Source organism: Pseudorca crassidens, chromosome 5 (genome assembly GCF_039906515.1).
Source record: "Pseudorca crassidens isolate mPseCra1 chromosome 5, mPseCra1.hap1, whole genome shotgun sequence".
Lineage (NCBI taxonomy): Eukaryota > Metazoa > Chordata > Mammalia > Artiodactyla > Delphinidae > Pseudorca > Pseudorca crassidens.
This window is the reverse complement of record NC_090300.1, coordinates 114,536,821-114,564,186: the sequence shown is the minus strand read 5'-3', so window position 1 is coordinate 114,564,186 and position 27,366 is coordinate 114,536,821. Positions and strand designations below refer to the sequence as shown.

General features: G+C 38.0%; 1 long non-coding RNA gene across 1 annotated transcript in view; it reads left to right on the top strand.

Moving 5' to 3' along the window:
• The window catches only part of LOC137224542 (uncharacterized), a 220,704-nt gene that overhangs the window by 130,042 nt on the left and 63,296 nt on the right, over positions 1-27,366 (top strand). The gene's annotated exons all lie outside the window — the stretch shown is intronic.

The window sequence follows — 27,366 nt, the reverse complement described above, 5'->3', positions numbered from 1 at the left end:
TGTTTCCATACAAAATGTGAAATTTTTTGTTCTTGTTCTATGAAAATGCCATTGGTAGTTTGATAGGGATTGCATTGAATCTGTAGATTGCTTTGGGTAGTATAGTCATTTTCACAATGTTGATTCTTCCAATCCAAGAACATGGTATATCTCTCCATCTGTGTGTCATCTTTAATTTCTTTCATTAGTGTCTTATAGTTTTCTGCATACAGGTCTTTTGTCTCCTTAGGGAGGTTTATTCCTAGGTATTTTATTCTTTTTGTTGCAATGGTAAATGGGAGTGTTTCCCTAATTTCTCTTTCAGATTTTTCATCATTAGTGTATAGGAATGTAACAGTTTTTTTGTGCATTAATTTTGTATCCTGCTACTCTACCAAATTCATTGATTAGCTCTAGTAGTTTTCTGGTAGGATCTATAGGATTCTCTATGTATAGTATTATGTCATCTTCAAACAGTGACAGCTTTACTTCTTTTCTGATTTGGATAATTTTTCTGATACTTCTTTTCTGATTTGGATAATTTTTCTGATACTTCTTTTCTGATTTCTGTTATATCTTTTTCTTCTCTGATTGCTGTGGCTAAAACTTCCAAAGCTATGTTGAATAATAGTGATGAGAGTGGACAATCTTGCCTTTTTCCTGATCTTAGAGGAAATGGTTTCAGTTTTTCACCATTAAGAACGATGTTGGCTGTGGGTTTGTCTTATATGGCTTTTATTATGTTGAGGTAAGTTCCCTCTACACCTACTTTCTGGAGGTTTTTTTTCATAAATATGTGTTGAATTTTGTCAAAAGCTTTTCCTGCATCTATTGAGATGATCATATGGCTTTTCTCTTTCAGTTTGTTAATATGGCTTATCACATTGATTGTTTTGCGTATATTGAAGAATTGTTGCATTCCTGGGCTAAACCCCACTTGATCATGGTGTATGATCTTTTTCATGTGCTGTTGGATTCTGTTTACTCCTATTTTGTTGAGAATTTTTGCATCTATGTTCATCAGTGATATTGGCCTGTAGTTTTCTTTCTTTGTGACATCTTTGTCTGGTTTTGGTATCAGGGTGATGGTGGCCTTGTAGAATGAGTTTGGGAGTATTCCTCCCTCTGCTATATTTTGGAAGAGTTTGAGAAGGATAGGTGTGAGCTCTTCTCTAAATGTTTGATAGAATTCGCCTGTGAAGCCATCTGGTCCTGGGCTCTTGTTTGTTGGAATATTTTTAATCACAGTCTCAATTTCAGTGCATGTGACTGGTCTGTTTATATTTTCCTTTCTTCCTGATTCAGTCTCGGAAGGTTGTGCTTTTCTAAGAATTTGTCTATTTCTTCCAGGTTGTCCATTTTATTGGCATAGTGTTGCTTGTAGGAATTTTTCCTGATCCTTTGTATTTCTGTGGTGTCAGCTGTTACTTCTCCTTTTTCATTTCTAATTCTAATGATTTGAGTCTTCTCCCTTTTTTTCTTGATGAGTGTGGCTAATGGTTTATCAATTTTGCTTATCTTCTCAAAGAACCAGCTTTTAGTTTTATTGATCTTTGCTATTGTTTCCTTAGTTTCTTTTTCATTTATTTCTGCTCTGATCTTTATGATTTCTTTCCTTCTGCTAAATTTGGGGTTTCTTTGTTCTTCTTTCTCTAATTGCTATAGGTGTAAGGTTAAGATGTTTATTTGAGATGTTTCTTGTTTCTTGAGGTAGGATTGTATTGCTATATACTTCCCTCTTAGAACTGCTTTTGCTGTATCCCATAGGTTTTGGGTTGTAATGTTTTCATTGTCATTTGTTTCTAGGTCTTTTTTGATTTCCTCTTTGATTTCTTCCATGATCTCTTGGATATTAAGTAGTGTATTGTTTAGCCTCCATGTGTTTGTATTTTTTACAGATTTTTTCCTGTAATTGATATCTAGTCTTAGAGCGTTGTGGTCAGAAAAGATACTTCATACGATTTCAGTTTTCTTAAATTTACCAAGGCTTGATTTGTGAGCCAAGATATGATATCTCCTGGAAAATATTCCATGAGTGCTGAGAAGAAAGTGTATTATGTTGTTTTTGTATGGAATTTCCTATAAATATCAATTAAGTCCATCTTGTTTAATGTATCATTTAAAGCTTGTGTTTCCTTATTTATTTTCATTTTGGATCATCTGTCCATTGGTGAAATGGGGTGTTAAAGTCCCCTACTATGAATGTGTTACAGTCGTTTTCCCCTTTTATGGTTGTTAGCACTTGCCTTATGTATTGCGGTGCTCCTATGTTGGGTGCATAAATATATACAATTGTTATATCTTGCTCTTGGATTGATCTCTTGATCATTATGTAGTATTCTTCTTTGTCTCTTGTAATAGTCTTTATTTTAAAGTCTATTTTGTCTGATATGAAAATTGCTACTCCAGTTTTCTTTTGATTTCCATTTGCATGGAATATCTTTTTCCATCCTCTCACTTTCATTCTGTATGTGTCCCTAGGTCTGAAGTGGGTCTCTTGTAGACCACATATATATGGGTCTTGTTTTTGTATCCATTCAGTGAGCCTGTGTCTTTTGGTTGGAGCATTCAGTCCATTCACATTTAAGGTAATTATCGATATGTATGTTCCTATTACCATTTTCTTAATTATTATGGGTTTGTTTTTGGAGATCCTTTTCCTCTCTTGTGTTTCCCACTTAGAGAAATTCCTTTAGCATTTGTGGTATAGCTGGTTTGGTGGTGCTGAATTCTCTTAGCTTTTGCTTGTCTGTAAAGGTTTTAATTTCTCCACCAAATCTGAATGAGATCCTGCTGGGTAGAGTAATGTTGGTTGTACGTTTTTCCCTTTCATCACTTTAAATACGTCCTGCCACTCCCTTCTGGCTTGCAGAGTTTCTGCTGAAAGATTAGCTGTTAACCTTATGGGGATTCCCTTGTATGTTAATTGTTGCTTTTCCCTTTCTGCTTTTAATATTTTTTCTTTGTATTTAATTTTTGATAGTTTGATTAATATGTGTCTTGGCGTTTTTCTCCTTGGATTTATTCTGTATGACACTCTCTGTGCTTCAGGGACTTGATTGACTATTTCGTTACCCATATTACGGAAGTTCTCAACTATAATCTCTTTAAATATTTTCTCAGTCCCTTTTTATTTCTCTAGGGAAATATATATTTATATAGGGACCCCTATAATTCGAATGCTGGTACGTTTTATGTTGTCCATAGGTCTCTGAGACTGCCCTCAATTCTTTTCATTCTTTTTTCTTTAGTCTGCTCTGTGGTAGTTATTTCCACTATTTTATCTTCCAGGTCACTTATCTGTTCTTCTGCCTTAGTTATTCTGCTATCAATTCCTTCTAGAGAATTTTTAATTTCATTTATTGTGCTGTTCATCATTGTTTGCTCCTTAGTTCTTCTAGGTCCTTGTTAAACATTTCTTGTATTTTCTCCATTCTATTTCCAAGATTTTGGATCATCTTTACTATCATTACTCTGAATTCTCTTTCAGGTAAACTGCCTATTTTCTCTTCATTTGTTTGGTCTGTTGGGTTTTTGCTTTGCTCCTTCATCTGCTCTGTGTTTCTCTGTCTTCTCATTTTGCTTAACTTACTGTGTTTTGGGTCTCCTTTTTGCAGGCTGCAGGTTTGTAGTTCCTGTTGTGTTTGGTGTCTGCCCCCAGTGGCTAGTGTTGGTTCAGTGGGTTGTGTAGGCTTCCTAGTGGAGGGGACTGGTGCCTGTGTTCTGGTGGATGAGGCTGGATCTTGTCTTTCTGGGCAGGACCCCATCCAGTGGTGTGTTATGGGGTGTCTGTGGTCTTATTATGATTTTAGGCAGCCTCTCTGCTAATGGGTGGGTTTGTGTTCCTGTCTTGCTAGTTTTTCAGCTTAGGGTGTCCAGCGCTTCAGCTTGCTGTTTGCTTAGTGGAGCTGGGTCTTAGCGTTGAGATGGAGATCTCTGGGAGAGCTCTCACTGACTGATGTTACGTGGAGCCAGTTGGTATCTGTTGGACCAATGTCCTGAACTTGGCTCTCCCACCTCAGAGGCACAGGCCTGACACCCAGCCAGAGCACCAAGACCCTGTCAGCCACACAGCTCAGAAGAAAAGGGAGAAAAAAAGAAAGGAAGGAAGGAAGGAAGGAAGAAAGAAAGAAAGAAAAAAATATAATAAAGTTATTAAAATAAAAAATTTAAAACATTATTTAAAAAAATGAAAAAGTAATAAAGAAAAGGAAAAGAAAAAAAGAAAGAAGAGAACAACTAAACCAAAAACAAATCCACCAATGACAACAAGCACTAAAAACTATACTAAAAAAAAACAAAAAATGGACAGACCGAACCCTAGGACAAATGGTAAAAGCAAAGCTATACAGACAAAATCACACAAAGAAGCATACAGATACACACTCAAAAAAAGAGAAAAAGGGAAAAAAATATATCTATATATTAAAAAAAAAAAGGAAGAAAGCAGCCAAATCAATGAACAAATCTACCAGTGATAATAAACTCTAAATACTAAACTAAGATAAACATAAAACCAGAAACAAATTAGATGCAGAAAGCAAATCCCAAGTCTACAGTTGCTTCCAAAGTCCACTGCCTCAGTTTTGGGATGATCCGTTGTCTATTCCGGTATTCCACCGACGCAGGGTACATCAGGTTGATTGTGGAGATTTAATCCGCTGCTCCTGAGCCTGATGAGAGAAATTTCCCTTTCTCTTCTTTGTTTGCACAGCTCCTGGGGTTCAGCTTTGGATTTGGCCCCACCTCGCCTCTGCATGTAGGTCGCCTGAGGGCATCTGTTCTTTGCTCAGACAGGACGGGGTTAAAGTAACAGCTGATTCGGGGACTCTGGCTCACTCAGGCGTGGGGGGGGGGGGGGCGGGGAGGGGTGCGGATGCGGGGCGAGCCTGTGGCGGCAGAGGCAGGCATGATGTTGCAACAGTCTGAGGCGTGCCTTGTGTTCTCCAGGGGAAGTTGTCCCTGGATCTCGGGACCCTGGCAGTGGTGGGCTGCACAGGCTCTCAGGAGGGGAGGTGGGGATAGTGACCTGTGCTTGCACACAGGCTTCTTTGTGACTTCAGTAACAGCCTTTGCATTTCATGCCCGTCTCTGGTGTCTGTGCTGATAGCCATGGCTCGCGCCCATCTCTGGAGCTCATTTAGGTTGTGCTCTGAATCCCCTCTCCTTGTGCACCCCGAGACAATGGTCTCTTTGCCTCTTAGGCAGGTCCAGACTTTTTCCCAGACTCCCTCCTGGCTAGCTATGGTGCACTAGCCCCTTCAGCCTGTGTTCATGTAACCAACCCCAGTTCTCTCCCTGGAATCTGACCTATGAAGCCGGAGCCTCAGCTCCTAGCCCCCACCCACCCTGCCGGGTGAGCAGAAAAAAATCCGCTCGGGCTGGTGAGTGCTGGTCAGCACTGATCCTCTGTGCGGGAATCTCTCCACTTTGCCCTCCGCACCCCTGTTGCTGCACTCTCCGCTGTGGCTCTGAAGCTTCCCCACCCACCACTACCCATCTCCGCCAGTGAAGGGCTTCCTAGTGTGTGGAAACTTTTCCTCCTTCACGGCTCCCTCCCACTGGTGCAGGTGCCGTCCCTATCCTTTCCTCTCTGTTTTTTCTTTTGCCCTACCCAGGTGCGTGGGTAGTTTCTTCCCTCTTCAGAGGTCTGACGTCTTCTGCCAGCGTTCAGTAGGTGTTCTGCAGGAGCTGTTCCATGTGTAGATGTATTTCTGTTGTATCTGTGGGGAGGAAGGTGATCTCCGCGTCTTACTCCTCCTCCATCTTGTAGGTTCCCTCAACAATATGTATTTTTAAAAACCTATTTGAGAGTGTCATTTTGTTGCAAACAGTCCTTTGTGCACAAAACATTCTTAGGATCTGAATATCAGTGTGTTTGTACTACACTGATTATATCATATTCATCTGCAGAGATAAGAAAATGCTACTCCATTCTTGAGAGCAAAGAGAAAATTCTGACTGATAACATGGTCAAACAGGGCTTGATAACAATTTATTTCTGACCTTTTAATGCCTTCTGTTCTTAATGATTTTCTGTCATTTCTGTCTAGTCCAGACTTGAAACTCAGTCTCAGAGGTGCTTAGCTTTATGTTGCCACTTAACTTTCAACTTCCATTTTCAGCACAGAAAGGTAAATCAGTAATTGTCACTTTGGCTTCTCAAGGTTTGTCAGGCACCCCAGTGGGATTATGACATAAATCTGAAGGGTGTTTCATATGACTTTGACTTTAATTTTGATGTAATCATGGAATGTCATAGGACTTCAGGAACTTAATTATCCTATTAGCCTCACCTCTTCCTTTGCTTGAATTTTTGGTTCACTACACTGGATCTTTCTGTCCCCTGACCTGTCGAGAAATGATTAAAGGAAAAAAAAAAAAGAAAAATTCAGGGGCATCTTCAGTGAGACATTTCCTTGGCTGACAATTGTTTCTTTCTCAGTGCCCTCCTTTTCTTTTGTTTTCTTTTCTTTTTCTTTTCTATTTTATTTCTAAGGCAATGACATGTACATTTCTCTCCTTTGGCCCTTATAGAACAGTTGCAGAGCTTGAGGAACCACTCTCTGAGAGGTTAGTGTGTTTCCCTTTGTTTCAAAATGTTTCTGAGTCTGATTTTTACTTTATCAATTGGAGCCTAGAGAGACAGTGATGCAACTAGAGATCTTCTTTGGAAAAGGGGAGAAATGGGGAAAAGGAGTCTCAAAGAAATGGTCTATGAAGAATTTTTGTCTTGAGAAGATAAAAAATTATGTTTCCAAGAAATTTATCCAGGTAGATTTGTATACAAATCTGTGGCTGTAGATTGCCATGTGGGCGTATTAGTCAAAACTTCTTCACTTAAAAGTGAAAGAAACTGAACTGGAACTGGCTGAAGCTGGAAGTGTTTAAGGATTACTGGATTTAGGAACCCCAGTAGCTAGCTAATTATCTCTTGCTCTCTCCCCTTCAACCCTCCCTCTTTTTTTCTCTTATTGCTTGCCTCTGCATCTTTCTGTGTGTTGCCCTTATTCTCTCCTGCCAAAGATTAGCTCTCTCCCTGTGATGGGAAAGGTGGCTCCTGGCAGCCACAGTCTAAAGAGAAAAGAGAATCTTTTCTTTCAGCATTTACAGAATGTGTTCTGGGGAAGTTCCTTGAGCTGATCCTAAAAGAATTCCATGACCACCTCTTGGCTCAGTCTCTGGTTGGGGCGTGGGAGCCTGGATCAAGAACTCATCCCAGCTGACATGCAGTGGTCCAAATCTGTGATTGATTGTCTCACTATATTGGATGGGGGAAGGGCAGTTCAGCAAGGGAAGATTGGTGCTGCTACCAGAATTAGGGATGCCAGAAAGCATGTCGGGACAGCCATGTTTACTAAAATACAGATCTCTGTATATTACTACATATATAGCAAACCAAACAATCATCATACCTGGAGGGATATTTTATTTATTTTTTTTCTTTTAAAATCTTTTCACAGTGGGTGCATATGATATAATATTATCTGGCTATTTGCCTGTAATGTATTTGGTGGTTATATTCTGTGGCATAGGTATGGAAAAATTGAACTAGTTCTTATTATGATCTTTGCTCAAATACACAAAACATTTATTGAATGCCTACTGTAGATAAAAAATGATTTCAGGTGCTACTATTTACTATTTTATCATAACAAGTAATAAGTGTACTTTGCACTTTCATGGTGGTTTTATGTCTTTTGTCTTAAGAATTCTCAAACAGATGTATTTATTCTGTTTTTTTAAAAAATAGCATGAAGGGGTTAGATGTTTATGGTCACCCATGCTAAACTTTACCATGTTTTTTTTTTTTTTTGCGGTACGCGGTCCTCTCACTGTTGTGGCCTCTCCCATTGAGGAGCACAGGCTCCGGAAGCACAGGCTCAGCGGCCATGGCCCACGGGCCCAGCCGCTCTGCGGCATGTGGGATCCACCCGGACTGGGGCACGAACCCGTGTCCCCTGCATCGGCAGGCGGACTCTCAACCACTGGGCCACCAGGGAAGCCCTTTACCATATTTTTAAGCAGCTATTTATAAACAATTCATGTGATATTTTAAAAGTATATATATATTATATATAAATGTATACATATATGTGTATATATATTAAGCTTCATATTATGGATAATGGAAAAGTACCTTAAGATTACTATCTTGAGCAGTTGTTGCCCTTGAGTCTTATTTCTAGGCCTCATCAATACGTTGTTAACATTTAGATCAATAAACAATTATTGTTCTTTGTGAGATGCTGAGAGTAGATTTGGAGAGTTTACAGGTTAAGAGGCATACTTTACAAAGGGCTGTCAAATGTCAAACTAACAAGTAAAATGTATCATCCATTGAACCATCACTATCTATCTGTCTATCATCTATCTATCTATCTATCTATCTATCTATCTATCTATCTATCTATCTATCTATCTTATCACCTATATCTGTGAGTCCAGAAAGATCTGTATATATCTATCGACCAAACTCATATAAAAGATATTTGATTTTTTTTCCCTTTCTACAGATTTCCACAGGGAACAGAGCTGATATTACTGGCTCTGTGCCTCATAGTGAGTTACAGTTATAATGGGGACAGCAGGCTCCTCTAACTCTGTTTAACAGAAAGCAGGGTACCAGCAGAGATTTTCTAACTCTGCATTTAAAATCCCCCCAATAGCTATTATTACTTCTTAAAACCATTTGAGCATTAGCGCCAAATCAGGTGGAATAGTTTCATTTAAATAATTTAAGGGGCTGACTGATGTTCTCACATTGGCCATAATAAATAATATTATTAATTTCAAGAGAGAGAGGAGGATCAGAATATTGTGATTTTGGTTTTCTTTCAACTGAAAAGTATTTTGAAAAGGATTAAAGGAGCAGATTTTCCTCCTCCGGGTTTGACTCCCCATGTATCCCACCTCTGGTCCTTTCATAGAAACCCCACCCATTGTGTTTGGCCCCGTGTACCTGCCCCTGCAGGGTGGCGTCCTGTGGCGGGAAGTTTTATTCCTCTGTGCAACAAGCTTATTGATCAGCAGGGTTTGCTCACTCAAGTATAAGGACATTCTGACTCTCCCTTCCTGAGAAAACCCTTATGAAGAATTCTTTCACCCCTTTTATTGTGCTTCCAATCAATCTTTCATTTGATATGATGTGAAAAAAGAAAAGAAAAGAAAAATCTTAAGACTTATCTCCAAGGGAAAAACTCTCCACATACAGTAGCTACTCTCCTTTGTTTACATTATCTGTATTTTCTCTGTGCATCAGGAGGTAGTCATCGTAACTATTTTAAGAGTAAAAATTCAGGTTTTTTTCCATGTGCTGTCAGTGAACATTCAAATACCACTATGTTTCTCAAAATTCTGATCATAAAAATTATTTGAAAATACAGATTTCTAGTTTTCTCCTTGAAATTTGGATTTAGTAAGTCTAGGATGGGGCTTGGAATCAGTATTTTAGACAATATCTCCTGGTGATTTAAGTTTGGGAAATATTGAATCATCTCCTATACTTTGACAAATTAATGACAGCTACATCACTTGACATTCCAAAATGAATATCAGCACTTGCTATTTCATGTTCCTCTTTCTAGTATTTTTAGGCTTTACATTTCATGAAGCTGCTGTTGTCATTTCTATTGAATCCTTTCATGGTAGAACTGAAGTTGCCTCTGGTCAGCTGTGGTCTTCATGAGGTGAAATTGGAGCGTCTTTGGTTATTTGTGATGGCCTAGAGGAAAAGAGGAAAACTAGAACTAAAAGAGCAACTGCTACCATAGTCTGATCTAGCACTAAGGAAAAGCACCAAGCAGGAGGTAACAGGCTTTGACAAATGTGTAATGAAAAATTTACTTGCAGAGGAAACAAGGCTGCAAATGGCTGGGAGCCAAGAACATCTGTGTTCCTGGTATCCCAAATGTGTGGAAGGAGCAGATGTAACTGAATATATAACAGAAACCCTGGCACCATTCCTAATAATGTAGAGGAGAGCTCTGGATGTGCACAGAAGTCTTTCTGAAACCCAGAAATACTAAAAATACTGGGGAACTCCCAAGTAATATTATTAGCTATCTTGAGGACAGATATTATTAAAGTGGTTTAAGACAACGAAGACTGCTTATTTACATAAGAGAAATTTACAGCTTATTTACCCATTACACACAACTGATAAGACAACTCAGGAAATATATTGTGTATAGATGTAGCAATACAATTATATTTAAGCATACATATGAGAGGTAAAGTATAAGACTTTTTAAATACATGCTTATGTTTCCTATAAAACTATAATCTCCTTCAAGGCCAACATATTATCTTTGATTTACTAAGTAGTTCTTCATACTTTTCATGAGCTCAGCCAGTTGTTCTAAGAATGACTGGACAGAGGTACCTACAAAATAGAATAAAATGTAAAATGAAGACCAGGAGGAGCCAGATGATAGCACCTGCTGTTTTGCTTATTTCATGATACCAAGAAAATTTATTTTAAATTTCTTATTAAATGAGTATATGGGTAGGCCACAGTAGTTGGCATAATTTTAATATTATGTACATCATTAGGGTGGACACACAACACCTTTCCCTTGGCTACCTTCTAGCTAGGTTTGGCCGTGTGACACAGTTCTCATTAGTGAAATGTAAGTGGAATTCTGTCGGGTCAGTTTTTGTTTTCCTGATAAAAATGAATAGACTAGGCTGGCATGCCTGTTGTTTCTTCCTTCTTCCTGCCTGCCATAAGGATGTGAAGCTGGCGGAGCAACAGCCATATTGTGATTCTGAGGTGACAACCATAAAGAGGAAAGCAGACAATCTAAATATGACAGAGTAGAAGGATCTGTTGGATTCCTTGATGTCTCACTGTACTGACACTGGATAGCTGGCTCTGGACTTTTGGTTATGTGAGGAAAAAAGCCTAGTTTATTTAAGCCGTCCTTGGTCAGAATTTCTGACACTTGCTGCTGAATGCACTCCTATGGATATAGTAGTTATAAATTATTTGTAACTCCACTGTATTTGAAATTTTGGTATACTTAGCTCCGCTTTTCTGCATAATTTTCTGAGAGTCACTACCATCAGTTCTACCTGTCCTCAATGAACACATCAGTGTTTTAGGTGTCAAGTCTTCTCATCTGTTCTCGCCATCATTATTTCTTATTAAAATTTACTCAAAAATGATGTTATGTTCCACTTAACAATAACATGTAATATATATATATACACACACATGTACATGTATCCCATTGCTTAAAAATGTGACCTTGCTCTGCTTTTTTCCCTCAAGACTGCTTTGGCTATTTGGGGTCTTTTGTGTCTCCATTCAAATTTTCAGATTTTTTGTTCTAGTTCTGTAAAAAATGCCATTGGTAATTTGATAGGGATTGCATTGAATCTGTAGATTGCTTTGGGTAGTATACTCATTATCACAATATTGATTCTTCCAGTCCAAGAACATGGTATATCTCTCCATCTGTTTGTATCATCTTTAATTTCTTTCATTAGTGTCTTATAGTTTTCTGCATACAGGTCTTTTGTCTCCCTAGGGAGGTTTGTTCCTAGGTATTTTATTCTTTTCGTTGCAATGGTAAATGGGAGTGTTTCCTTAATTTCTGTTTCAGATTTTTCATCATTAGTGTATAGGAATGCAAGAGATTTCTGTGCATTAATTTTGTATCCTGCTACTCTACCAAATTCATTGATTAGCTCTAGTAGTTTTCTGGTAGCATCTTTAGAATTCTCTAAGTACAGTATCATGTCATCTGCAAACAGTGACTATTTTACTTTTTCTTTTCCAATTTGTATCCCTTTGATTTCTTTTTATTTTCTGATTGCCATGGCGAGGGCTTCCAAAGCTATGTTGAATAATAGTGGCAAGAGTGGACATCCTTGTCTTGTTCCTGATCTTAGAAGAAATGCTTTCAGTTTTTCAGCATTGAGAATGATGTTTGCTGTGGGTTTGTTGTATATGGCCTTTATTACGTTGATGTAGTTTCCCTCTTTCTGGAGAGTTTTTATCATAAATGTGTGTTGATTTTGTCAAAAGCTTTTTCTTCATCTACTTAGATGAGCATATGGTTTTTATTCTTCAATTTGTTGATATTGTGTATCCCATTGATTGATTTGCATATATTGAAGAATCCTTACATCCCTGGGATAAATCCCACTTGATCATGGTGTATGATCCTTTTAATGTGTTGTTGGATTCTGTTTGCTAGTATTTTGTTGAGGATTTTTGCGTCTATGTTCATGAGTGATATTGGTCTGTAATTTTATTTTTTTGTAGTATTTTTGTCTGGTTTTGGTATCAGGGTGATGGTGGCCTCATAGTATGAGTTTGGGAGTGTTCCTTCCTCTGCAGTTTTTTGGAAGAGTTTGAGAAGGATGGGTGTGAGCTCTTCTCTAAATGTTTGATAGAATTCACCTGTGAAGCCTCTGGTCCTGGACTTTGTTTTTTGGAGGATTTTTAATCACAGTTTCAACTTCATTACTTCTGATTGGTCTGTTCATATTTTCTATTTCTTCCTGGTTCAGTCTTGGAAGGTTATAACATTCTAAGAATTTGTCCATTTCTTCCAGGTTGTCCATTTTATTGGCATAGAGTTGCTTGTAGTAGCTTCTTAGGATGCTTTGTATTTCTGTGGTGTCTGTTGTAACTTCTCCTTTTTCATTTCTAATTTTATTGATTTGAGTCCTCTTCCTCTTTTTCTTGATGAGTCTGGCTAATGGTTTATCTTCTCAAAAGAACAGCTTTTAGTTTTGCTGATCTTTGCTTCTATTTCATTTATTTCTGCTCTGATCTTTATGATTTCTTTCCTTCTGCTAACTTCGGGTTTCGTTTGTTCTTCTTTCTCTAGTTCCTTTAGGTGTAAGATTAGATTGTTTATTTGAGATTTTTCTTGTTTCTTGAGGTAGGCATGTATAGCTATAAACTTCCCTCTTAGAATTGTTTTTGCTGCATCCCGTAGGTTTTGGATCATTGTGCTGTTGTTGTCATTTTTCTCTAGGCATTTTTTATTTCTTCTTTGATTTCTTCAGTGATCTCTTGGTTATTTATTAATGTATTGTTTAGCCTCCATGTGTTTGTGTTTTTTACATTTTCTTCCCTGTGATTGATTTCTAATCTCATAGTTTAGTGGTCAGAAAAAATCCTTGATATGATTTCAGTTTTCTTAAATTTACTGAGGCTTGTTTTCTGACCCAAGATGTGATCTATCCTGGAGGATGTTCCATGTGCACTTGAGAAGAAAGATTAATCTGCTGTTTTTGGATGGAATGTCCTATAAAGAGCAATTACATCTATATGGTCTATTGTGTTTCTATTTATAGCTTGTGTTTCCTTATTAATTTTCTGTTTGGATGATCTGTCCATTGGTGTAAATGAGGTGTTAAAGTCCCCCACTATTATTGTGTTACTGTTGATTTCCTCTTTTATAGCTGTTAGCAGTTGCCTTATGTATTGAGGTGCTCCTATGTTGGATGCATAAATATTTACAATTGTTATATCTTCTTCTTGGATTGATCCCTTAATCATTATGTAGTGTCCTTCCTTGTCCCTTGTAACATTCTGTGTTTTAAAGTCTATTTTATCTCGTATGACTATTGCTACTCCAGCTTTCTTTTGATTTCCATTTACATGGAATATCTTTTTCCATCCCCTTACTTTCAGTCTGTATGTGTCACTAGGTCTGAAGTGGGTCTCCTGTACACAGCCTATATATGGGTCTTGTTTTTGTATCCATTCAGCCAGCCTGTGTCTTTTGGTTGGAGCATTTAATCCATTCACGTTTAAGGTAATTATCGGTATATATGTTCCTATTACCATTTTCTTAATTGTTATGGGTTTGTTTTTGTAGGTCGTTTTCTTCTCTTGTGTTTCCAACTTAGAGAAGTTCCTTTAGCATGTGTTGTAGAGCTGGTTTGGTGATGCTGAATTCTGTTAGCTTTTGCTTGTCTGTAAAGTTTTGATTTCTCTGTCGAATCTGAATGAGATCCTTGCCAGGTAGAGTAATCTTGGTTGTAGGTTCTTCCCTTTCATCACTTTAAATATGTCATGCCACTCCGTTCTGGCTTGTAGAGTTTCTGCTGTGAAATCAGCTGTTAACCTTATGGGAGTTCCCTTGTATGTTATTTGTCATTTTTCCCTTGATGCTTTCAATAATTTTTGTTCGTCTTTAATTTTTGTCAATTTGTTTACTGTGTCTTGGCGTGTTCGTCCTTGGGTTTATCCTACCTGGGACTCTCTGCACTTCCTGGACTTGGGTGGCTATTTCCTTTCCCATGTGAGGGAAGTTTTCAACTATAATCTCTTCAAATATTTTATTGGGTCATTTCATTCTCTCTTCTCCTTCTGGGACCCCTATAATGTGAATGTTGTTGCATTTAATGTTGTCCCAGAGGTCTCTTAGGCTGTCTTCATTTCTTTTCATTCTTTTTTCTTTTTCTTTTTTCTTTTTTTTTGCGGTACGCAGGCCTCTCACTGTTGTGACCTCTCCCGTTGTGGAGCACAGGCTCTGGACACGCAGGCTCTGAGGCCATGGCTCATGGGCCTAGCCGCTCCGCAGCATGTGGGACTTTCCTGGACCGGGGCACGAACCCATATCCCCTGCATCAGCAGGCAGACTCTCAACGACTGCACCATGAGGGAAGCCCCATTCTTTTTTCTTTATTGTGTTCCACAGCAGTGAATTCCACGATTCTGTCTTCCAGATCATTTATCTGTTCTTCTGCCTCAGTTATTTTGCTATTGATTCTTTCTAGTGTATTTTTCATTTCAGTTATTGTATTGTTCATCTCTGTTTGTTTGCTCTTTAATTCCTCTAGGTGTTTGTTCTTTAATTCTTCTAGATCTTGTTAAACGTTTCTTGCATCTTCTCGATTTTTGCTCCCATTCTTCTTCCGAAGTCCTGGATCATCTTCACTACCATTATTCTGAAGACTTTTTCTGGAAAGTTGCCTAGCTCCACTTCATTTAGTTGTTTTTCTGGGGTTTTATCTTGTTCCTTCATCTGGTATATAGCGTTCTGCCTTTTCATCTTGTCTATCTTTCTGTGACTTTGGTTTTTGTTCCACAGGCTGCAGGTTTGTAGTTCTTCTTGCTTCTGCTGTCTGCCCTCTGGTGGAAGAGGCTATCTAATAGGCTTGTGCCAGTTTCCTGATGGGAGGGACTGGTAGTGGGTACAGCTGGGTGTTGCTCTGCTGAATGGATGTTGAAGTTTGTGAAATGCTTTTTCTGTGTCTTTTGAGATGACTATATGAATTCTTATCTTTCATCTTATAAATGTAGTGTGTTACATTTATTGATTTGTTTATGTGGAACCATCTTCCTCCCCAGGGGTAAATCCCACTTGATCATAGTCTATGATACTTATAATGTGCTGTTGATTTTGGTTTGCTAGTATTTTGTTATAAATTTTTGCATCTATATTCATCAGGGATATTGGCCTGTAGTTTTCTTTTCTTATAGTGTTTTTATCTGGCTTTGATATCGGGGTAATGTGATTTCATAACATGAGTTTGAAAATATTCCCTCTTTATTTTTTGGATGAGTTTGAGAAGGATTGGAGCTAATTCTTCTTTAAATGTTTGGTAGAATTCACCAGTGAAACCATCTGGTCCTGGGGTTTTCCTTGTCTGGAGGTTTTTGATTACTGATTCAATCTACTTGCTTACTTATTATTGTTCTCTTCAGATTTTCTATCTCTTATGATTTAGTCTTGGTAGGTTGTGTGTTTCTAGGAATTTTCCATTTCGTCTACATTATCCAATCTGTTGGCATGTAATTATTCATAGTAGTCTCCTATGACCCTTTGTACTTCTGTGGTATCAGTTGTAATAATGTTGCCTCTTTCATTTCTGTTATATTTATTTTAGTTTACTCTTTTTTTCTTAATCTAAATAAAGATTTGTCACTTTTCTTTACCTTTTCACAAAACCAGCTGTTAGTTTCATTGATTATTTCTCTTGTTTTTATGGTCTCTATTTCATTTATTTCTGCTCTGATCTTTGTTATTTCTTCTTTCTGCTATCTTTGGGCTTAATTTGTTCTTTTTTAGTTCCTTGAGGTGTAAAGTTAGGCTGTTATTTATGATCTTTCTTTTTCTTAATGGAGGCTTTTATCACTATATACTTCCTTCTTAGAACTGCTTTTCATGTATTCCATAAGTTTTGGTATGCCATGTTTCCATTTTCATTTATTTCAAGGTATTTTTTGATTTCTCATTTGAGTTCTTCTTTGACATATTGGTTGTCCAGAAGTGTGTTGTTTAATCTCCACACATTTGTTAATTTTCCAGTTTTCTTTCTGTTATTGATTTCTATTTTCATGCCATTGCTGTTGGAGAAGAGAGTTGGTATGAGTTCAATCTTCTTACATTTGCTAAGGCTGTTTTTGTGACCAAAGAGATATCTATCCTGGAGAATGTTCTATGTGTATTGAGAAGAATATATATTTTGCTACTCTTGGGTGGAATGTTTTTCATGTCTGTCAGGTCCATTTGGTCTAAGATACAGTTCATATCCAATGTTTCCTCGTTGATTTTCTGTCTAGATGATTTATCCATTGTTGAAAGTGGGGTATTGATGTCTCCTACTATTATTGTATTTTTGTCTATTCCTCTCTTTAAATCTGTTAATATTTGCTTACTACATTTAAATGCTCCAATGTTGGGTATATATATATTTACAGTTGTTTTATTTTCTTGATGAATTGACCCCTTTATCATTATATAACAATTTTCTTTGCCTCTTGTTACCATATTTGACTTAAAGTTTATTTTGTCTGATATAAATATAGCTACCCCTGCACTTTTATGGTTTTAAAATGCATGGAAATTTTTTTCCATCTCTTCCCTTGAGCCTATGTGTGTCCTTAAAGTTAAAGTGAGTCTCTTGTAGGCAGCAAATAGTTTGGTTCTGTTTCTTAATCTATTTAACCACTCTGTGCCTTTTGATTGAATAACTTCATCCATTTATATTTAAAGTAATTATTGATACATACAGACTTACAAATGACATCTTATTAATTAATTTCTGTTTTATGGTTCTCTTGTTTTTTTAATTCCTTTTTGCTGTCTTTCTTTGTGAATTGATAATTTTCCACAGTGGTGTATTTGACTCCCTTCTTTTTATCTTTTGTGTATCTACTGTAGGTTTTTGCTTTGTGCTTACCCTGAGGCTTACATAAAGTATCTTAATGATGTAATGGTCTATTTTAAGCTAATAATAACTTAACTTTGATCACATATAACTTTTACTCCCCCTCCAATATTTTATGTTTTGATGTCACAATTTACCTCTCTTATATTATACATTCATAAAAGTTATTGTTTAGTTATTTTTGATACTTTTGTCTTTTAAGCCTTTATATTAGAGTTAAATGATTAACACACCACCATGTTATAGTTTAGAATGTTTTGAATTTGACTATATGCTTACCTTTACCAATATGTTTTATATTTTCATATTTTCATGGGTTTTCCTATTACTAGTTAACATCCTTTCATTTCAATTTTAAGAAATCATTTCAGCATTTCTTATAATGCAAGCCTAATGGTAATGAACTCCCTCAGCTTTTGCTTGGGAAAATCTTTATGTCTCCTTCATTTTTGAAAGACAACCTTGCTGGGTAAAGTATCCTTGTTTGACAGTTTTTATATTTCAGCACTTTGAATATATCATCCCACTTTCTTCTGTTTTGTGGTTCTCTTGTTTTTTAATTGCTCTTTTGCTGTCTTTCTTTGTGAAGTGATAATTTTCCACAGTGGTATATATGACTCCTTTCTCTTTATATTTTGTGTATCTACAAGGTGTCTGCTGAGATGTCTATAGATAGCCTTATTGATGGTGAGGGTTCCTCATAGGTGTAGAATTTTTCTTTAATAATAAAGAATTATTATTCCTTTGGTGGTGTTATGTTTCCTTGGTATTTCATGATCCTGTGGCCTTACATTGGTATCTACACATTTAACAAAGTAGGCACCTCTTCCAGTCTTTACAGACTGTCCTTGGGAGGCAAAACCCTTCACTAGTCAATCTCTCTAGAGATTCTGGGTGATGTTGGCAGGTGAGCTTGCTGCTGGCATACTTGGGTAGGCAGATCTGGTGCCTGGGTCATCAGGTGGGCAGGGCTGGTACTTGGGTACATGGTCACAAGCCTGGTGCCTAAGTTTGCAGGGGTGGGCCTGGAGCCTGGGTTCACTGGGGTTGGCCTGGTGATTGAATCTGTAGTGATAGGCCTGAGAACTGGGTCTGCATGTACAGGCCTGAATCTTGGGTCCTCATGGGCCAAATAGGTTCCATTGTTCTGGGATGGGCCTAGTGTCTGGTTCCATGATGGCTGTTCTGGTACTATGATGCACCAGGAGCCTGGTTCCACAGGAGCTGGCTTGAAGGCCACAGGGACCTTCCTGGTGCTAAGGTGAGACTGGAGCCTGGGGTTATAAGAGTCAGCCCATAACCTAGGGCCTCAGACTATAACCTCAGGAGTCAGCCTGGAGGTTTGGTCTGTGGGATCTGGTCTGGCTCTGGGGCAGGACAGGAGCCTAAATCCTTGGGAGCTGGTCTGGATGCTGGGGCTGTGGGGCTGGCCTGACCATAGGGAAGGCTGAGAGCCTAGGTTTGCAGGTCTGGTCTGGAGGTTTTTGGAGACCAGACTGGTACTGGGTGACATGTGAGTCTGGGGTTGTGAGAGGCTGCCTCGTGCTGGGGTGGTTCAAAAGCCTGGGTACACAGTAGTAGGCCTGATGCTGGGCTCAGCAAGAAACCTGGGTTTTTTGGTGCCCACCTAGAGCCTGGGATTGCTAGAGTCTGCTAGGACCCTGGGGCCATGGGAGCTTCCTGGGGCTCTGGGAATCAGCTGGTGCCAAAATGAGCATGGGACCAAGATTCACAGGAGCCTGCTGGGAGCCTGGGACCATGGAAACCAACAGGGGGTCATTGCAGCCAGCAGGCATTGGGCTGAGCTGGGGGTCTGGGTTTGTAGGCACCCATAAGCAGCTACCTAAGGCTACAGGAGTTGGCCTGGTGCTAGGGCCTGCTGGCACTGTGGTCCATTGTGAAACTGGGCACTCGTTTTACTCTCCTTCTCCCACAGGGAAGGTGTCTTTCTCTGTGTTGGTCTGCCCGAGCTGGGGAGAGGGTAATGGGGGTAATGTGATTCTACCTTTTCTACCCTCCTCAAAGTGTCTTTTTTATTTCCATGCTGCACTTCGGTGCTATAATCTGTCACCTGGAATTCTAGCTCTTTTGAAGATAGTTTTTAGGTATTTTTTTTGTGCACAGATGTTTGTTCAAATGGATGTTCTGGGGGCGGGGACAGCACTAGAAATTCCTTTGCTGCTGTTTTGCTGACATCCTCAACAAGAGATTTAACCATGTTTTCGTTTGCAAGAATTTTCATTAGTCAAGGACATGGTGGGAGTCCAAATATCATAAAACCATTCAAAAGCTAATGTTCTATTATTTCACATTAAAAAAGTAACTGTGGAAACCAAATTCAGGATAATGGCTCTGCTGTTGGACTGGGACACACCTGGAACACTGCTTTCATTTCTGAATACCCCTAAAGAAGGACACTGATAAATCAGAAGAATCCAGAGGTGCAGTCTGGGTAGTGAAGGGTCTGAAAAGCACTTCAAAACATCACTGCAAATTATTTTAAGTTTCAACCTTAAAATAAAGAACAGAACCAAAATTTTAAAATGTATAGTCATGGCACAGTAGCAATTTTCAAATACTTGAAAGGCTTTCAAGGTAGAAGAAATAAACTTCTTATTGTTTCCTCCAAAGGGTAATATTAGGACAGATAAAAATAATGAGGAGGAAGAATACTGCGAGTTGGGAAGTTTAGCACATTATTGCTAGATGATAAAGAAATATTTTCTGAGAGTAAACCATCTAACAAGGAATGTGCTGAACCATCTTTTTAGATAACACTCCCACTGGATAAATCTTTGCTGTAGGAAAAGAAAGTGAGTCTTATTTATTTCTGAAGACTCAGGACCCAGAACATAGATGCCCCTGAATAATATCTATGTAATGAATGAATGAATTCTATTATGTTCAAATATTCTCTGAATTTAAACTTTTGTACCATTAGGATAAATGCACACTAATTTTGAGATTCCCCTTGCCATTCTTTAGTTGCATTGCCTTATGTGGGTATGTAGGATAAAGCATCCAGCCGGGCTAGGGAATAAACACATGCTGACTTCTCACGCAAGAGCATTGCGGATATTCCATTCTTAGTGAGGCAAACCGTGGGGCTAAAAACAGTACAAGATCAGAATGCTTAATGCAGGTCTAGAAGACATTTTATCTCTTAGAGGCCAGTACTCCCATATATCCATTATGGAGATTATGGCTCATGAAAGAGTATAAAAACGATTATTTTTCCTTCCAGTCTCTGATGGATGTGAAGCACAAGCTTAGGTTGCTGCATCTAGTCTCAAAAATTGATTCAAAGGGTTACTTATGCATTCAGGACATAATCCTCTGAAACAGTTCTAGCATCAGTTTTTGCTATTGTGAGCTGTCTATTTGGTTTTCTGTCAACCAGACAAGATGTCAAGTCATGTTTCCTTGCTTCAAATTGCTACATATTATCTATCTCCTGGTGAACTTGTTTTCCACATGCTCATATTTAAGTAGGAATAGAGGTAAATACATAAAGTTGAATGCCTGAATTGTTCTTAAAAGGCCAATTCAGAATATTTTTAAAAGTATATATATATATATATATTTTTTTTTTTTTTTTTTTTTTTGAGGTGTGTGGGCCTCTCACTATTGTGGCCTCTCTTGTTGCGGAGCCAGGCTCCGGACGCGCAGGCTCAGCGGCCATGGCTCACAGGCCCAGCCGCTCTGCGGCATGTGGGATTCTCCCGGACCGGGGCACGAACCCGCGTCCCCTGCATCGGCAGACGGACTCTCAACCAGTGCGCCACCAGGGGAGCCCTTAAAAAGTATTTTAGTGTGTCAAATGTGAATTGACACACAGTATTTTGCTGACAGCAAGCTGGAAAATCTTCAGAATATGAACTTTTTATATGACTTAAGAACTAACAATTCAAAAAGGTAAACCTGAATGTTTTGTAATGAATGTTTTTGGAAACACATTTGAAATCTATTCTTTACCCAACAAGCTTGGATATGCACGTCTTGGGCATTATCTTTTCTTCACTTGGCAAGCATAACTGCAGACAACATTTCCACTTGTCTAAAGAGTTTTTTTTTTGGTTGGTAGAACTCTCCTCACATTTTAGTAAGAGAGTGTTTTTTTTGAAAACACACCCTAAAAAGGTTTTAAGCTGCTTTGTTACAATGCTAGAGTTTGTCATTAGTGCTCATTATCTCTGTGTTTGGCAAGGATGCATTTATGTTTAGGATAAATAATTGTATTTATTCAAATATAATTTTGACATTTATTTAAGAATAGCCAATTCTTAATTTCTCAGAGTAACGTAGAAAAGCCTAGTCATGGATTAGCCAAGTAATGTACTGGAATATATAGATTAGGCAGCTACAGTAATTAACATATGTGGCTTTCAAAGTAGAAACTTAATGTTCTACAGTTTTGTTCAGCTATAACTGGAAAGTGCTGAAATTTCAAGCATAGTTATAACCATCAGTGTTATATATACAGCAAAATATATTTTTATTCAAAAGAATACAAAAGCAATGACAAATATAATAGAAAAAAACAGCTCTTAAAAAACATTGCTATCTATCTACTTTGCTTGTTTTGCACATAACTGCTGGTGGGATTTGATGGGTGAGGAAGTGGGAGGATGGTTGGCATCATTATTATCTGGGGCACTGAGGTGGTTGTACAGCTCCTTATGAATGAGGGAACCAGGAAATAAGATAGCTCCATAAGGTAAGGACAAGGGAAAAAATGATCTGGGGGTGTATGGAAGGAATGAGAGAGAATAAGAAGGAAAAAAGACATTAAGGGTCACTGAGTATCCAGCCCTAAAAAAAAAAAAAAGGGAGTCTTATCCCATGATTCCATTTATATCAGATTCTGGAAAATACCAACTATAAACTACAGTGATAGAAAACAGGTTAGTTATTTCCTGGGGCTGGAATCAGGGAATGACGACTGCTGGGGCTGGTCACAGAGGAATGGGCACAAGGAAACTGGAAATGGTTTGCATCTTAAGTGTTGGTAAAACACAGTATAAATTTGTAAAACTCACCAAAATATACACTTAAAATGCGTGCATTTTAAGATGTAAATTACCTCTTTGTAAAGTTGATATTAGAATGTAAAATACAAAATTATCAAACTCAAAAAAAATAGAAAGAGCCACTGAGTATCTATTATGTGCTAATTTCCTGCACAGTACTAGCTGTTTTACGATCATGAACTCATTTCATACTAACATCAACGCTTTGAAGTAGATAACACCTTCCCCAGTGTGTAGATAAGAAAACCAAGACTCAGAATGTTTAGGAAACTCACCAGAATTACATAGCTAAATGGAAATTTTAGATTAGTTTTGAGGCCTATAAGGCATCTTAACAGGAATGGTGAGTAGGAAATTGGTTATATAGTTGGGAATTAGGGGGAGGGGTAAGGGCTGGAGGTAGAAATTTGGGAGATAACAGATTAAAGATCATAATTATGTCCTGTGTCTTAACGAAATCACCTAAGGCAGGAGTAGAGATAGAGAGGAAACCAGGAACTGTAGCTCTCTCACCAGTTTTACCAGTTTTAATGATGATTAAGCCATTCTGTATAAGTGTAATCTTGGCTTGACTGCATGCGAATTCCTATTATAAATATGTGGAAAATTTCATTTTGTAATGCATCAACATACTCCCCCCACCCCCCCGCTTTTTCTTTCCTGTTAAAGAGAGTACAAAGTAGGTGAATTGCTACCCAATTTGTGTTTGGGAGATGTGACGGTTGGTGGTGGACAGAGGACTCCAGAATGAGGTTTAGTGTCAATTATTTTCACTGTGATATGCGTAGGAATTAATAGTAAATGCAAAATTAAGAGATAAGGCAAAAGATGAAGGGAAATGAAAGTGACATGTTAGACCTGCGCGGTCTCCTAGGAGTTTCGACTCGCCCAGGAAACAACAAGAGTCGGAAGTCGATGCAAAACGCAAGAGGTTTATTGAAGGCCGGTGCACCGGGGTTCCTTGGTCCTCACGCAGGAGGTCGAAGAAGGAACCCTTTTGGGCGCGAATATGTCAGTTTTATAGGTTCCCACTTCCCCGTATGTAAATTATAGATTTGGTTGTGTTCTCCTGCTGATTGGTCCCGGCTTAGGCTCGGACCAGAGAGGGAACTTGTCCCCAGCTGCCTGATTGGTCTTTGACAGACACCTTTTTTACATTTTGTTATCTCCCTCCTTCTCGGAAGGGGGCCGGACATCCTGGAAATTCACCCATTGTCTAAGAAGCCCCTATTGTCTGGAGAGTTCTTAATCATTAGCTGGAACAATGTCCCTCGAGTCCCACAGACACAGAACAAGGTATTATAATGAAGATATAAATATAGTCAAAAGAAAAAGAACTTATTGTACAAAAGATTAAGAACACATAAATAACACACTAAATAAAAAAATTTTTCTAGCATGCTGCATGACTTTTAGTAGGACAAAGATTTTTAGTAGGACAAAGAGAAATGAAGAAGTAAACCCTTTCTTCTCAGTATGTATGAGGCTCTGTTACAGCTACGTCTCCCAGCCTGGTCTTTCCATTTGATCAAACAAGTTGAAAATAGAGGAGGAAATAGAGAAGAGAAGCAAAATTTTGTGTCTTGTAAGACAAGATAAATTAATTATGGTGATATCATCTTAAATAAGAGGGTATTTAATATTGTATTTGAAGGGTTAAATTAAGAAGGTTATTAAATAATTATTCCCCATATTACTAGACAAATGGTCTTATATTACCTGAGGCAGAATCAGGTTTAAAAACAAAGACTTTCTAGGAGCTATTAGGCAAAGTTGTGGCACACAGTTTTTGATAGGCAGGTTTTTAAGTGTCCCAGTACGACACTTTAAATAGAGTTATATTTGTCTGGCTAATTTCCCTTGCCCTTGTCCATACTTAGGTGTCCCCATACTTAGGTGTTTTTTTTCCCAGATCCTTTATTCTGTGTCTAGGTTTTGCTTATATTGGCTGTCAACTAATTTCTCCTAAGAAGTTGACTTTTATGTTATTAGAAACACGGAATGGAAAGAGTACTGGAGCAGAAGACAGCTGTCACATATTTCCAGTCCTGACTCACATTAATTTTCTGTGCCTTGGTTTTATTAACTACAAACTAAGAGAGGTATATTAGAATCTCTACAGTTAAATTAGATTTTTAGAGTCATTCCAGCTCTAAGACGATTCAACTGCATTCTTTTCATTGTGAACTTTTTCCAATTTTTTTGTCTTTAGTTAGTAGAATTGTTATAACTTCTGGTGGCAAGGACTGTAAAAGAAGGTTCCCTGGAAAAAGTAGCATAGAAAACATTGTTGAGACTGTCAGAGGAATTCTGTAGGGATTCTACTGTGCAGGCCAACCATAACATCGTGTCACCTTTTACATTTTTTCTTTCTTAATTTTTTCAGACTTGTCCATTCTACTTCCTAAGGGCATCTCATTCATCCTTATTTTTGTTCCCACTGCTACTGGCCTTGTTAAGTCTCTCTCTCACTTTTACTACAATAATATAGTCTTTTTAAAAAAATCTGGTCTCCATTTTAAACACTCTTCAATATGTTTTCTGTTCATAGTAAGTGATTTTCCTAAATGAGGGGTCTTAATCATGACATATCTCTGCTCAAAAAATTTTGATGCCTCCTCATTGTCTACAAAGTCCAAACTTCTTACTAAGACTTAAAATTAAGGCCCTAAACAGTCTTCCCAACCTGGTCCATGATCCTGGTTCTATTGCTGCCTTCATCAACCCACTAGTCTCTGAATGTATGATGGACTCAATGGCCACTCTGCCTTTGCTGGTTGTGTTCCCTCTATCTGGATTGTTCTTCCTCCTTCCTCATTTCTTTTTGTCAAAATCCTATTTATCCTTTAAGTCTTAACTCAGCCACCTCCTCTGTGAAGCCATTTTATGGCTGGATTAATCTTTCATAACACTTTATGTCCACTGTAGAGTAGGATTCATTCTTTTATTACGGTTTGTGTTTGATTTTCCCCAAAGACTTTTAAACTCCCTGAGGTGGAGCCTAAGAGTATTGCTCACCTATGAATTCCGCAAAGTGCTTACCTATGCAGATAAGTATTCAGTACATGTTTTTTTTGGATTCAATTCTCCTAAAGAATGGAAAGTTGATGAAGGAAGTTATAGTCACTTAATTGACAAGGGCTGTGATGTTGATAGTCCTGGGGAGAGTAAAAGGCAGCTGAAGTGGGGCACATGGGTTACAAGAATGCAATATCACATGCAGAAATGAGGGAAGGTGGGATGAGCAGAGAAGAATCTCAGCTGGTCAGGAAACAGCCAGATAATGATTCCAGGATCCACTGGAGGTAAAAGAAGATAAGCAAAATTTTAAATATATGACATGAGGACAATCGCCTTTTCTGTACAAAGAGGCTCATTAGCTGTGAAGGGAAGACACTTATTTTAACTGGCTGGGCACTGGTGCTGAGAAGCTTTCAGTTTCTGAATATGTACAGGGATGTCTGCTGCTGAAGGAGAGATGGAGATGAGATTCACCGGGGCTTCAGGAGAAAATAGGCTAGTGTAAAAAGATGTTGTCTTTCAGATAATATAAGAAAAAAAAAAGGCTGAGAAAATTGCGGTATCCTTCCACATGATTTGAGGGAAGTGACGTGTCTCAGTCAGGCCCAAGGTGCTCATGTTTGAGGCTCTCCATGCTGTTGATAACATGAAGACTGGTAGTCTGATGTATGTCTTCTAAGTTTCAAACCCCCTCCTAGTAATACTTCTAGAATTCCTCATGTTCAGTGAGTATTTAGAAAGATAGAATTCAGAACAATTTACTCTTATCTTATACTGCATTGATGGAGTGCTGGGCTCTGAGTAGCGGCTAACCTTGTCATTCATTCAAGAAATATTGAGTGCCTACCATGTGTTAGATGAGCAAAATCAGACACAGCTCTACTTTGATGAAGTATAGAGTGTAACAGGAAAGGCACGCCTTAGTCACATATTCAAAAACTAAATGTATAATTACAAAGTGTGATAAATGTCAAGAAACATAGTGTTATGAGAATATTCTGATCTCATCTGATAATGGGAATGCTGGCTCATCATTTAGTAACTTCATTGGCTATTGTGTTCTTGGGCAATTACTTAACCATTTGTTGCCTCAGTTTCCTTTTTGGTAAAATTGGAAAAATATAACCTGCTTCATAGGTGGCTTAGAATGGCATGTGGCATATGGTAAACATTCAATACGTTGTACCTATTTATTATTATTGTTACTATTATTTTAGTGAATCAGAGCTCTAGTTCTAGTAGTTATTCCCTTTTTGTGGAATTTTAATGGATTAAAATTAAAATGGATTAAAAAGATCTATTCTCTTATCTATTCTTTTGAGTAGTTTCTGTGGTTTCGTGTCACACAAAAATCTGGAATAAGTATCACAAAAATAGTGGAACTTGATACATTAATTTTGTTCTGATCATTCCATCATATAATAACAAAAGCAAAAGAAAATCATCTTGGTTATCTGCTCTCACTCTTTCATTCATCCCACCCATATATTAAACATTTCTTAAGAAAATAAAGCTAGTTGCTGGGGGAGTGAAAAGATAAATTAGCATCAATTCCTGATCAGTCTCCCAGTCTAGTAGGAGTGACAGACAAGTACATAAACAGTTACAATGTAGCCAAAGAAGTTATATAATTGAGAACTGTACCAAATATAGCTGAGACACAATGGATCACTTCCATTCAAGTTGGGAAGATGAGAGAAAGCAAATGACAAGGCAGAGAGGGAGCCCTCCTGTCCTTTTCCTTATCTTACACATGTAGGTTATAAGAAATAAATTTCATTATAATTCTCATCCACAGGATATATGCTAGAGAGAGCTATGAAGATTTCTTCTGGTATTCTGTTAATCAAAGTGCAATTTTATTAAGGAGATAAATATAACAATGATCATACTTTCAACTTTTGACTGACTGTAGCAATCACATATAGTGAGTCTTGGCAAGTTTACACTATACCATTCATTCAGTTGGTCAGCATGCCTCTCTATCCCTTTTTTTATTAAAAAAACTAATGATATTCTCATGTCCTTGGTTTATGGTTTTATACGTTATTTCCCTTAAACTACCCTCTTGCCCCTTATTTTATTCTTATATTCCCCTCTTACCCTTTGCTGGCAGTTTCACTGCTAATCCTCCTATCCTTCTGTCAGTTTTCAACAAAGAACAGAAAAATGTCCATTTAAAAAACACTCT